Source organism: Mytilus edulis, chromosome 14, assembly GCF_963676685.1.
Source record: "Mytilus edulis chromosome 14, xbMytEdul2.2, whole genome shotgun sequence".
Classification (NCBI taxonomy): Eukaryota; Metazoa; Mollusca; class Bivalvia; order Mytilida; family Mytilidae; genus Mytilus; species Mytilus edulis.
In genome coordinates, this window is record NC_092357.1 from 28,356,470 (window position 1) to 28,369,850 (window position 13,381).

Below are 13,381 nucleotides of genomic sequence, written 5' to 3' on the forward strand. Positions count from 1 at the left end.
TATATACTACCAGAAGTCCAGTAATGGACTGGACTTCTGATACTACATGTATATATTATAATCAATCAAAGTTGAAATTTGTTTCTAAATAAAAAAATAGGAAAATATGATAATTTAATTCATCATCATCAAAGTATTGGTGTTTGCCAGTGGCAAGTATTTCATACACGTGTAGCTTTAACCATCGGTCTATTTATGTGCTCTTTATAATAAGATCCGTGAAACAACGACAAAAGACATTTAAATATATACTAACTACTTTAGTTTATACAAAAGTACATTAATGTTTAATAGATTGAAGTGGGAATTCAATTTAATTGAAAATTTATCGTACACAGTCATATATGTAGCACCAGAGATGTTATACATCTATCTATGGTACAGTTGGAAAGCAGGTCACGGTTTGACCCCAAGTTTATCAGCAACAATAGAGTCACGTGACCGTGAAAATTCAGTAAAAAAACGGATAAGACAAACCTTATTTTAACTCACTAAATACTATTGTCGTAATAAAAACTTATTGACCTAACTAATCTTGAGTATCCATAGTTTATTCTCGTCAAGGCTCACACATCAAATCAAAGTCCTTTATTCTTTATTTTATCTGCAAACTTGGAGTTTGGGTGAAAATTGTCAAGTCTCCTGAACGAAAAATCTAAATATTTACGAGGAAACTAAAAATGATGGGCTGAATTTAAATTTAATAAAGCATCTCATTAAGACAAACACTCGATATGAATATCTCGGCAATAGAATGTTGGATACGCAAACGTCAAATTGATTTCAAACCGAAGCGGTGGTTTTTATGCCGATTTGTGCAAGTGGTTATCTCCCCTTAATATCACCAGTCAAAAAATAAAAACCCAGCAAAATGCATATAAAAATTAAAAAAGGAGTTTACCTTACAAAAATTAGAAAGAAAATAAACGAAACTCGATTTATAACTATGTTATGATAATATAAAGAAGAGATACTTCCCCCTATTTTTCAGAGAAGGACTAAATGTAAATATTAAAAGACAAAATATTACTGCAGTAAAAAAAAAAAACAATTCAGAAATGTGGATAATGACACCTACATGTAAAATTAATAACCTAGCTATATTGAAAGAAATTAGATCTGGCGGATGAAATATACTACATGCAGAATTATTTTAAACACTTCTGATTATATTTAATGCAATAAAACATAGTTTATACAATTTCAATAATCTTTCTGAAATTGATATAATTATTAAATAAATAGTACTGATCATATATATTTTATATTCTATAAAGTGTGACCAAGAGTCTCAACAAATTTCTTCAAATTAAGAGAGTCTTTAAACTCAAGCCTGTTTCTTAGTTGAACAGTAAAATACAAAAAAGGGATTTATAAGTTTTATACCAAAAATATTGACAGAAACTTTGTAAAAAAAATATATGCTTTAAATTATAAGTGAAAGTGACACAATTTTGAATTTCAGAATCATTATTTTTGTAAAAATAAACTATTAGATTAGCTTGCACAGTAGCCCTTTGTCTTATTTCTCAGGGTATTTTATAGATTATGAAAGTAAACTTTTTGGAAAAAATGGGGCTTCTTCTCTTGAACAGGTTGCTGTATCAGCTTCTTTAAATAATTACATATTTATAAACAAAGTATTGTATATATACTTTATCTGAATACTAGTAATAGGAAATGAAATGAAACTGGTGGGACAAATTTTGTGCATTTTACTTCAATAATGATCAAAGATGCTTAAATTTGACAAGAATTTGCCATTTGAATAAATTCAATTTTGTAAGAACACATAGATCTCTGAATAAACTTCTTGTTTGGCTGACTTGGCTTGATAAGATCTGATAAGCTAGTTTTTGCTCTTATTACTATAAAATTGAGAATGGAAATATAGCTTACTAAGTAAAGAGATAATAATATAAGCAAGATTTTATTAACTGACCTTCATTTTCTTTTTTCATATGTTTTTTTTCCTACAGAATTTTCTTTGCAATGCATTTTCTATTGCTATGTTTGTGCTTTTGTCCATCCATACAGTAGGCTATCAATAGTTTGTCAGATCTGTCAGAATTTTCCCAGACGTTTAGCTATAAACGCAATAAAGAAGATCTTTGTTTGTTGTTTCACTTTTCCAATGTGTAATTTTTTTACTATGCACATGACCCGGACACATATTTTGTTATAAACGTTACATGACGTATGTTGAAAAAAGAAAACAATGTCACCGTCAATTTGTGTAGGGGATCAAAAGGGGTTTTAGTTACTTTAAAATACAAGTATCGTATGGAATTGTGAAAATCCACAATTTTTAATCAAAATTTCATTCATGTCTTTAATAAAATCAGTATGTTAGAGCACTTTGAAACAGGTACAATGAAAAGAAGCTAAACTTCACTGTTTTGAAGTTGAAACGTAGCTAAAACCAGATACAAATTGACATTGCTGGTGGTCACTAAAATTGATGTATAAAAGTAAAAAATGATGGCTGCAAAAAAGTGTATAAATTTGAAATAGGTTTCCCGGTTTCATTTAAGATTATAACCGTTCTTTTCTGTATTTGGATACGCAAACGTCAAATTAGGAAAAATCGATTTTTTTTGGCGAACAAAAAAGATGGCTATTTTTTTTAGAACGGACAGGAAAAAGGAATAGCAATAACAAGCTATTTTTTGTAACGTTTGTATGTCGTAAATAAATTATATTGGTCACAAAACCTACAAATTTTAAATTTTAATATAATAAAAGCATGACAAGTTGCAAAAAATACTTTAAACGTCAATCTTTTAGCCGATAGATTTGGCGGACTTTTTGACGTTACGGACGACTGTAGCGCCACCTAATTAATTCCCCCTGCTATTGTTGCTGATAGAGCTTGACGACAACGGCCGTATCGAAGGACTTGCTTTCCAACTGGGTAGCACACAGAATCGTGTCCGATTCCTCCAAAACGCGTCAATGTGACGTCAATGATTTGATAAACATGTCAAATTGCATTGGCGAAACCACTTCTGCGGGAAGCCGGTCGAGCAGTACCCTCATAGACATACATTTTGTAAAAAGACATTTAGGCATCACCGGATAATATTAAAACAATAGAATTTACTTACTATTAAACGATGATTTAAACTTTACAAAACGTATTAAATGAAATGTTAATGGGTTTTTTTCTAAATACGCATGACATATTTGCCACTGGACATTAAGTAATCAATAGTTAATTATGTGTTGTAAACTTAGCCTGCAGTTATGCTTGTTATGAATTACCTATGCTGAACAAACTAATGCTTATCAATGACATACAGTAAACTTGGTCAAGCACCGGGAAAAAAATACAATATAAAATGTACATGATGTATTAGTTTTCTAAATTGTGAAGTACCTCTGTCTGAACTTTATTATAATAATAATCATATTGATAAAGAAAATCATAAATTAAAGCGCTTCAAATAAAAATAACTTTTTATCGTGCAATTTTTTTTTAAACCAGACCTATAGTCTGTGTCTGCAAGCAGAAGAAAGAGTGCACAGTGTAGCATACCTTGGACATTTGTCTGTACGGATTACTAAACCTTTCCTCCAGATTTTTTTTGGCACCTGCTTCGACTTTTTTTTCTAATCATTTATAATCCAACCGAACAATACGGGTTCTATCGTATCCCACACCATTAATATTGAATTGCGTTTTTACTTTACAGAGTATCATTGGGGGTATATGAGTTTTGAAATATTCTGGCGTTGTTAACCGGACACATTCTTAAATTATCGGACACGTTTTTGAGATTGTAACAATACAAAAAAAGTTATTGTCTTTAGTCAGGAGTTTGGTATTCAGTAGTTGGTTTTCCCGCTTGAATGGTTTTACACTAGTAAATTTTATTGAGAACCTTCAATGGTTGTCGTCTGTTTATGTGGTTTATAAGTGTTTCTCGTTTCTCGTTTTTGTAAAGATTAGACCGTTGGTTTTGCCGTTTGAATAGTTTACCGTGGCACTAATAATTTTTGGAGCCCTTTACAGCTTGCTGTTAGGTGTGAGCCAAGGCTCCGTGTTGAATTGCCGTACCTTGACCATAACTGTTTACTTTTATAAATTGTCACTTGGATGGAGAGTTGTCTCATTGGCACTCATATCACATTTTCCTATATCTATAGACCATTGGTTTTCCAGTTTGAATGGTTTTACACTAGTCACTTTTGGGGCCCTTTATAGCTTGCTGTTCGGTGAGAGCCCATGCAGGCACGGTGTTGAAGACCGTACTTTGACCTATAATGGTTTACTTCTACAAATTACGACTTATATGAACAGGAGACTTTTCTCATTGGCAGTTATACCACATCTTCCTATATATTAATACAACACTGAGCCACCCAACCCATCCACCCCAATTACTCGTTTGTGAGGGCTGCCTAGAGTCAGAGGTGGATTTAGGGGAGGCAGGGAACCCGCTCCCCCCTTTTTGGGAAAAAATTTGGATGCTTATATAGGGGAATCATTGAAGCGTGACTGGAGCCGGCCCCCTCTTAGGTCAGTCAGTGGGCCCCCACTTATGGAAATTTCTGGATCCGCCACTGAGAGTGGTTACACCGGGCCAAAAATGCATCAGACTGAAACAACATACTGGTTGTGTGTACACTGACAATCCAATTAAAATTAAAAAAAATGTATAAAATATGGTAAAAAATAATTTTTCATTTGAGTGCATTTACGTAACAATAACACAATGTAACCGTAGACATAAATATCATTGTTACACTCGTAAGTATTCATGCAGTTCCTTAGTCAACCCTAGGCCTGCATTCCGGCGATATAGCCTAAACTTCATTGTAACAATAACTTTTTTATGACTGTTACATTTTAATGTAACCATAGCCAGTACCAAAATAAAATAGAAATTTAAATATTTCACAGACATCTTTCTTTACAATATAAAAATAGGAAGACTGTTGGATGATTTTTACCACATCAAATGCCCAATGAGCAAACCCATATATCGCATTGCCCAGATCGCATAGCATGCTAAAAAAAATATTTAAAAAAACCCGAAGTAACAGAAATGTTGTTGTAAAACCATTTCAAACGAGATCACTTATATATAAATATATATATATATGCAGCAACAACTGAACAGCTAGTCCAAATAATTATGACGTCTTGAAAGGCTATTATAATTTTTTTCTTTGACGGCTGATAATTATGACGTCTTGAAAGGCTATTATAATTTTTTTCTTTGACGCCTGCGTCAAAGAAAAAAATTATAATAGCCTTTCAAGACGTCATAATTATTTGGACTACTGAACAGCAACAAACACAGCAGTCAATGTGGCGAGATAGAATAATTTTGTAGGCACCTAGGACTTATGTATTAAAATGTTTCCCAAATTAAATGAAGCATTGGTATAAAAAAAATCCAGTCAAAATAGGAAACATATTTTTAAAAGGGGGTTCCAAATCTGGAGATAGGGTTTCCAAATAGATTTCCCTTTTCAAATTTATGCATTTATCGTTAAAAAGGGGGTCCAACCTTCGGACCCCTCCCCCTTCTTACGCCGAGGGGTGTACCGCACCTCCCTTTATCCAATCATATGTTTAGAAAGTCAGGCTGGTCATTTCTCAAATATGAATTTGACAAATATTAATACTATAATCTATTTAATAAGGTTTGGCAAAGAAGTAATAATATGTATATCCAAAACAACCCGCGATTTTATACCTATTTTGACATTTACAGAAAGTTCTGTAACCAGAGGCGGATCCACTCATTGTTTTAAAAGAGGGTTCCAAACACTCGGGATAAAAGGAAAAAGGGGGGTTCCAACTATATGTCCCAACACAGTCGCCTACAGATTTCATAATTATAGAGAAAAAATGGGGGAAATAAAATATTTTAAGTAGTATTATATAGAATATTCAATAATGTATTGAACGTCCAAAATAATTTGGTGTTCCAACCCCCGGAACCCCCGGGGTCCGCCACTGTGTAACGCGTATTCTCCTTCTTTAACTAACGTAATATGTTTTGAATTAGCTATGCTACACTTTTCTCAGTTTTAAATTATTCAATGTACTACTATACCTTGATCTACCTTCAATCCCATTGTGGTATTCAATCCAGAAGAAGTTTGAACTGTTGAACTGTTGAAATGTCAGTGCGAGTGCAAAAATAACGTTTGTAAACAATGAATGACGTCATGTGTAAATCCAATCACATAAACGTTTTACAATAGGCAATTGTATGTTCCATATTGACGCGCTTTTGTGATTACGATAATAACATCAACGGCAAAATTTGAGACAACAGCAGATCAGCCGGGAAGGATAGGATACAGAAATACAGCAGAGAAAATATCGGTTTACCAGCCACTTGCAGAAAGTCTTAAAGTTACAGAAAGAGACGATTGTTACGACAAGTCAGAGATGGCGGATCCTTTTCGAATCATCTACGGATTGCTATTGTTCATGTATGTTTTACAAATGTATGTCTTCTTCCATAACAAGTTTTATTCCGTGAGCATCCTGTCAGATCATATTTTTTGCCGGAATCAACATTCTGTATACTGTGTCAACAGAATACAGAATGTTGATTCTGTATTTTGTTGACACAACATTCTGTATTCTGTTGACATTTATGCAAAAACAATGTCTTTCCCTTCAAGAATTTAGTTCAAATGTGGTTCATAAGGGAAAACAGAACATTCGATTTACGTTTATAAAAAAAGATGCCGTATTATTGCCAACGACACAACAACAACAGCAACAACATATATTTTATTTGCCAATCATGGCACCCAAAATGAGTGGAATAATCACAACTCTCCACAACAGATCAGATGACCAGAAATTAACAAATATAGGTCACCATACGGCCATCAATAATGAGCAAAGCCATATCGCATAGTCAGCTAAAAAAGGCACCAAAATGACAAATGTCAACGAATTTAAACAAGAAAACTAACGTTCTTATTTACGTACAAAAATGAACGAACAATGAATATGTAACACACCAACAAACAACAACCACTGAATTACAGGCTCCTGACTTCGGACAGGAACATATATACAGAATGTGGTGAGGTTAAACATGCTAGGGTCTTCCCCCCTAAACCTGGAACAGAGTTGTAACAGTTCTACATAACAACAAACTATAAAATTCAGTTGAAAAAGGCTTATTTAACTTTAAGTAACATGAATGCAAATAGAAATACATCTCAGTAACAAAAACATAATGAACGTTACCGTTACCCAACAAAAAAAGTCACTAAATACAGATCTGAGAGTACTTGCAGTTACTGACAGCTAGTTCAAAGCCACTAACAACTAATAACAACAAGAGTGCACACACTGAAATGTCTCGCCCTCTTTACTAATCCTTGATACTATCTTGATAGACCTAAATATAAAGCTTTATTACAACTGTCACATAAACTCAACATTAACCAAGAAAATTAAAACATTGATCAATGAACCATGGAAATGAGGTCAAGGTCAGATAAACCATGCCAGGCAGACATGTACAGCTAACAATTCTTCAATATTACAAATATAGTTGACTTATTGCTTATAAATAAAGAAAAACAGACCAAAACACAAACACTTAAAACTTAGCAATGGACCTTGAAAATGAGGTCAAGGTCAAATAAAACCTGCGTAACCGACATATAGATCATAAAATATTTCCATACACCAAATATAGTTGACCTAATGCATAAAGTATTAGAAAAATAGACCATTACTAAAAAACTTAACTTTGACCACTGAACCATGAAAATGAGGTCAAGGTCAGATGACACCTGTCAGCTAGACATGTACACATTACAATCATTCCATACACCAATTATAGTAGACATATTGCATATAGAATAAGAAAAACAGACCAAAACACAAAAAACTTAACTATAACCACTGAACCATGAAAATGAGGTCAAGGTCAGATGACACCTGCCAGTTGGACATGTACACCGTACAGTCCTTCCATACATCGAATATACTAGACCTATTGCTTATAGTATCTGAGATATGGACGACCACGAAAACTTAACCTTGTTCACTGATCCATGAAATGAGGTCGAGGTCAAGTGAAAACTGTCTGACAGGCATGAGGACCTTGCAAGGTACGCACATACCGAATATAGTTATCCAATTACTTATAATAAGAGAGAATTTAACATTACAAAAAATCTTAACTTTTTTTTCAAGTAGTCACTGAACCATGAAAATGAGGTCAAGGACATTGGACATGTGACTGACAGAAAGTTCGTAACATGAGGCATCTATATACAAAGTATGAAGCATCCAGGTCTTCTACCTTCCAAAATATAATGCTTTTAAGAAGTGAGCTAACACCGCCGCCGCCGGATAACTATCCCTATGTCGAGCTTTCTGCAACAAAAGTTGCAGGCTCGACAAAAATCATGCATCTAACTTCAAAGACTTAGTTCATAGTTTTTTTCATACTTCTGTTGATTATATTTAATCTTAGTTTTTTCCTTCTGTTAAAAAGAGATTAAATAACAGACGCAATGTTCAACATATTTGTTTTAAGATGGCAAATTTGTGTTACATTCGTTTAATTTATAATAATACACACAAACTAAAGAGACAGAAAGACAAAAGTTTGCCTCCAAAGACAAGCAAGAATAAACCAAGAAACAGAAAACAGACAATTTTCCAATGTCCTATTTTGCTGGCTTTCATATTATTCCCATTGTTGTTATAAAGTAGACAAAAGCAATGAAGAATCGATAATAATGTCGTGCTTGAATATGAAGAAAAGAGAATAACAGGCAAAATTAATAATAAAAAGTGACAAATGGTATAGAATATTACAGAATACAGAAATGAAGAAACCACTTCCAGACCAGACCCTTTTATAAGTTGCACATTTTTTTTATTTTTTTTGGCCTTTTAAATCTTTCTGTTCGGACACCATATTGGTCCGACACCCCAATAACCTGACGCCCTATTAGTCCGACGACCCATTGGACCGACACACGAATATTAGTAATCCGACACATAATTATTGAGCAATACTTTGTATGAATAATATTTATATTTCAAGAAGATAATCCTAATAGTTTAAAATGATCCTACTGAGATTCCTCAAAATAATAACATATTGGAGTACATGTGTTAAAAATTTGCTTAATGTCCAGTGGCAAATATTACATGCATTTTCAAAACAATTGTTAAATAAGTACAATAGGTAAGTCCTGTAAAAGATGTCGTCTGGGGTGAAAGAAGGTCAATGAAACTTGGACTGCCACTGGACAACGAAAGCATATTGAAGGTGGACAGGAATTTGCCCTCCTGCATATTCAGACAAAAGGCCACCCATGGCCTCTAAAAGAGTTGTTGCAATAGTTATTAACCTGCAGAGATCATGGCACTCTCTTTCTATACATGCTATATGAGGCATCCGATTAAAGGTGACCAATCCTACATTTGTTGAAAATTAAACATCCCGCACTATTTTACTACCAATGTTTTTACTGTTTTTACTGTATCACATAAACATTATCCGTTGTGATGACAGACTTGCACTTCTGGTGACATTTTCTTAGTGAGAATGTGTTCACATATGGAACAAATCTTGTCCTTATGTCCCACGTAAGTGTCATCAATTACTCCTGAACCACTTTACAGAATTTTGTAAATCATCGATACAATCTTTATCTCATGATGTATTTTTTCAAAGGACAATTTACAAAGTATTACGTCCATAATTAATACCATAACATGCATGTTGGGAAAAACAACTTTTTTATAAATGCATGCAAAGTATTTGATGCAGTATGATCTATTGTTATAGGTATCTAAAAATGGATCCCACCAGAACACAAAGACTTAGTCTATGAGGAAAATAAAGTTTTAGATCAACGACTAAAAATTGTCATGAACAGATAAAATATGAGATAGAGATAGAACTGGTATGAAAGGTGACAGTAGAACATTGACATAATTTGAAAGGTAGGTATATATATATATAGTTTTACACTCAATTATGATTTTTTTAAAGTAAGTATTTGCAATTATTCCTATAATTTTATTTCAATATCATGAAATGTTGTAGTGTGTTCATATGACAACAAACCAACAACGAGCAAATTCAAAAGAATAAAGAGTAGAAATACAATTCTTCAACAATTGAAAGATATCATTAAAGTTAACAAAAAAGTCTACGGGAAGTACATATTCGTACACACAACTTCTCATTTAACTGTTTCACAGATTGCATTGATATTGTGCTCGAATAATCAGATTATATTAATACATATGTGTTTTGGTGCCGATCCAAAGATGTCAGAGTGTTACAGCAGGACATAGTTGAACTTAGAAACCTAAAGGAAATATAAACAAACATCTCCTTCTCTGTAACCGAATAACAGATTTAAAAAATAGTAATATATTATAATCATTAATGAGAATTTCCACTGGTACTAATAATGAAAAAATTCACAAAAAGAATACTTTTATTATTTTTTTAAACGATTGCATAGTGTATAAAATAATAAAAAGTTGTAGGATTGTCACTGAGACAACTATCCACCAAATTTGAGACGATGTGAATGTGAACAATAATATACAACTGTGCAGACTTCAACAATGAGAAAACCCATACCGTATTGTCGGCTACAAAAGACCATGACATAAACAATATATGAAACAATTTAATTTAGAAAAATTAACGACCTAATTTATAACAAAACAAATTAAAAATGTTAAAAGTGCAGCCCGTATTGAAAACATGGAGATTTGCCATGAACCCAGACTTGGGACGCTAAAATTCTTCTCCAAATCGTATAAGATCAGGCCCTGAAGTCATAAAAATTTTTCTCAGTGCCCGGAGAAAAAAAATCGTGGTCGAAAATTGAAATCCAGCATTTTGATTGGTTGATTTGTTGATTTTGGAGTTTGAGTAAATAACTGACTCGAAAGTTTAATGACTTCAAGGCCAGTTTTCAAGTAGGTAAATCAAACATTGTTCCATTTTTATGCCCCACCTACGATAGTAGAGGGGCATTATGTTTTCTGGTCTGTGCGTCCGTTCGTTCGTTCGTCCGTCCGTTCGTTCGTTCGTCCGTTCGTTCGTTCGTCCGTCCGTTCGTTCGTTCGTCCGTCTGTCCCGCTTCAGGTTAAAGTTTTTGGTCGAGGTAGTTTTTGATGAAGTTGAAGTCCAATCGACTTCAAACTTGGTACACATGTTCCCTATGATATGATCTTTCTAATTTTAATGCCAAATTAGAGATTTTACCCCAATTTCACGGTCCACTGAACATAGAAAATGATAGTGCGAGTGGGGCATTCGTGTACTGAGGACACATTCTTGTTTTTCTTTCATTTTTCTCCCTGTATAATATAAACCTTGTATAAGTTAACGTTATACCACCTTTAGCAATGCATGTACACTGATCCACATTATGTCATGGTTGACCTATGATTAATCTTATTATTGGACTTTAACAAAATGATAAATGTTATAATCCACTTTTTCCTTTCCAGAAACAAGTTGGCAAAAATATATATCACATGCATAGGAAGAGCAGTGGAAAATAACATTGAAGCAGAATTATGAAACAGTTATTTTAAAAAACATTAAATTGAGAGAGAGAAAAACACATTTTTTAGTTTTTAATGCTGTTCATTCTTAAGATTACTGTTTATTGTATTTGCAATGGAAGTTATTGCAGTTGATAAGAAGATAGAACTAAAAATTTGAGTTCTTCAGCTTGTTTTTATTCCGTCAATAAAAATCAATTTTGAAAAGCAAACCATATATGTTCAAAAATCAAAAAGGTTAATTATGTACCAAATGACCTCCGTCAGACATTAATCAGTCTGTTGGAAATCTTTCTTTAAATTTTTATACTTATTTTACAAAATGTACCTCTGTTTGTATGTCTGTAAGATTCAAATCCATCAGAGATTTCTGAGGAACTACAAACCAAGAGTTTCTGAAAGTCATCAGTCCTCATGTGAACATGCTATACTGAGTAACGTAGTTCTCACCCTTTCAACTCCCTGTTAACGGGATGCCTAAATATTGTAACACCAAATTTCATATATTCTTTTCGTAAAATACGCTCTGTAGTTTTATAGGAAAGAGTACAAGAGTTATGCATACATGTATTTAAGTTACTATTCACAATACACTCATTACAAGTGAATGAAATTGCAGCATGATTAATGTATACAAAAAAAAAGAAACGGTCAATAAATGTATTTAACCATTAAAAATCTTACAATAAGCATATGATTGGAAATTTATTTATGAGAAATTAGACTATTAAAGTGGTCGTATTCTGAATATTCGCTCAGCTCACAGTAAAAGGAGAAAAACATACACTGTTCAGCCTGAAGGTACCTGTTCATGTAGGGGGACATGTCTTATAGCAGATTCTCTCCTTGTGGTGAACTAGCATGTTAAAAAGGAGCTCAGTGCGTTATTGGTCTAGTTCTGTACAAAGTATGTTAATTACATTGTATTTATATCTGAGTATCATGTCCTCTTCCTGCACTTAACTTGCCACTGGATCACATAACATCAATCCATCCACCCATCTTCTCAAAAGTAATATACCGAGTTCCAATGTTCAATATGTTCTGATTTGACTCAAGCAAGATATAAATACATGTAATATGGTATTGTCAAATAGAAGTATTAATAAGTATTAAAAACATAAACCTTATAGACCACACAAGATGCAATTCAGACAATAAATATGACATAAAGCCAGAATATTTAAAAAAAAGAAGGCTAAAGTAACTGTCGAAGAGCTGGATCTAAAGCAAAACCACTTCAGGACAACAAAAATCAGAGAAATAAAAAAAAACATAACGAAAACATTAACATGTCACGATATAGAAAATGAATGGAAATGGGGTTAGTGTCAAAGAGATCAATTAACCCACCCCAAATATACAAAACAACTAGGCATCACTATACAGATACAGTCTGATTTAAAAAGTGTTATAATGAAACAGTACTGAAGAAATCTGTAACGAAACACTACTTACGAAATCAGTACTGAATCATTACTGACGAAATCAGTACTGAAACAGTACTGTCCACATCAGTACTGAAACAGTACTGACAAAATCAGTACTGAAACAGTACTGTCAAAATCAGTACTAAAACAGTACTGTCAAAATCAGTACTGAAACAGTACTGACAAAATCAGTACTGAAACAGTACTGTCAAAATCAGTACTAAAACAGTACTATCAAAATCAGTACTGAAACAGTACTATCAAAATCAGTACTAAAACAGTGCTGTCAAAATCAGTACTGAAACAGTACTGACAAAATCAGTACTGATTTCATTGAAAGTATAACATTATAAGTTTTCAGTCTTTCCTTACAGTACTGATATGCACGAGGGTAGAAATG

The 13,381-nt window shown here is 33.1% G+C and overlaps 1 long non-coding RNA gene across 2 annotated transcripts; it reads left to right on the forward strand.

The window, feature by feature from the left end:
- The first annotated feature begins 5,965 nt into the window (after window positions 1–5,965).
- LOC139504506 (uncharacterized) lies at window positions 5,966–12,224 on the forward strand. 2 transcript variants are annotated; one of them, XR_011659242.1, is made up of 3 exons: window positions 5,966–6,456; window positions 9,804–9,961; window positions 11,495–12,224. It is a non-coding gene; the product is annotated as an uncharacterized lncRNA (long non-coding RNA). The 2 variants fall into 2 exon arrangements; XR_011659243.1 differs by having other exon boundaries at window positions 6,360–6,471; window positions 11,495–12,220.
- The last annotated feature ends 1,157 nt before the right edge of the window (window positions 12,225–13,381 follow it).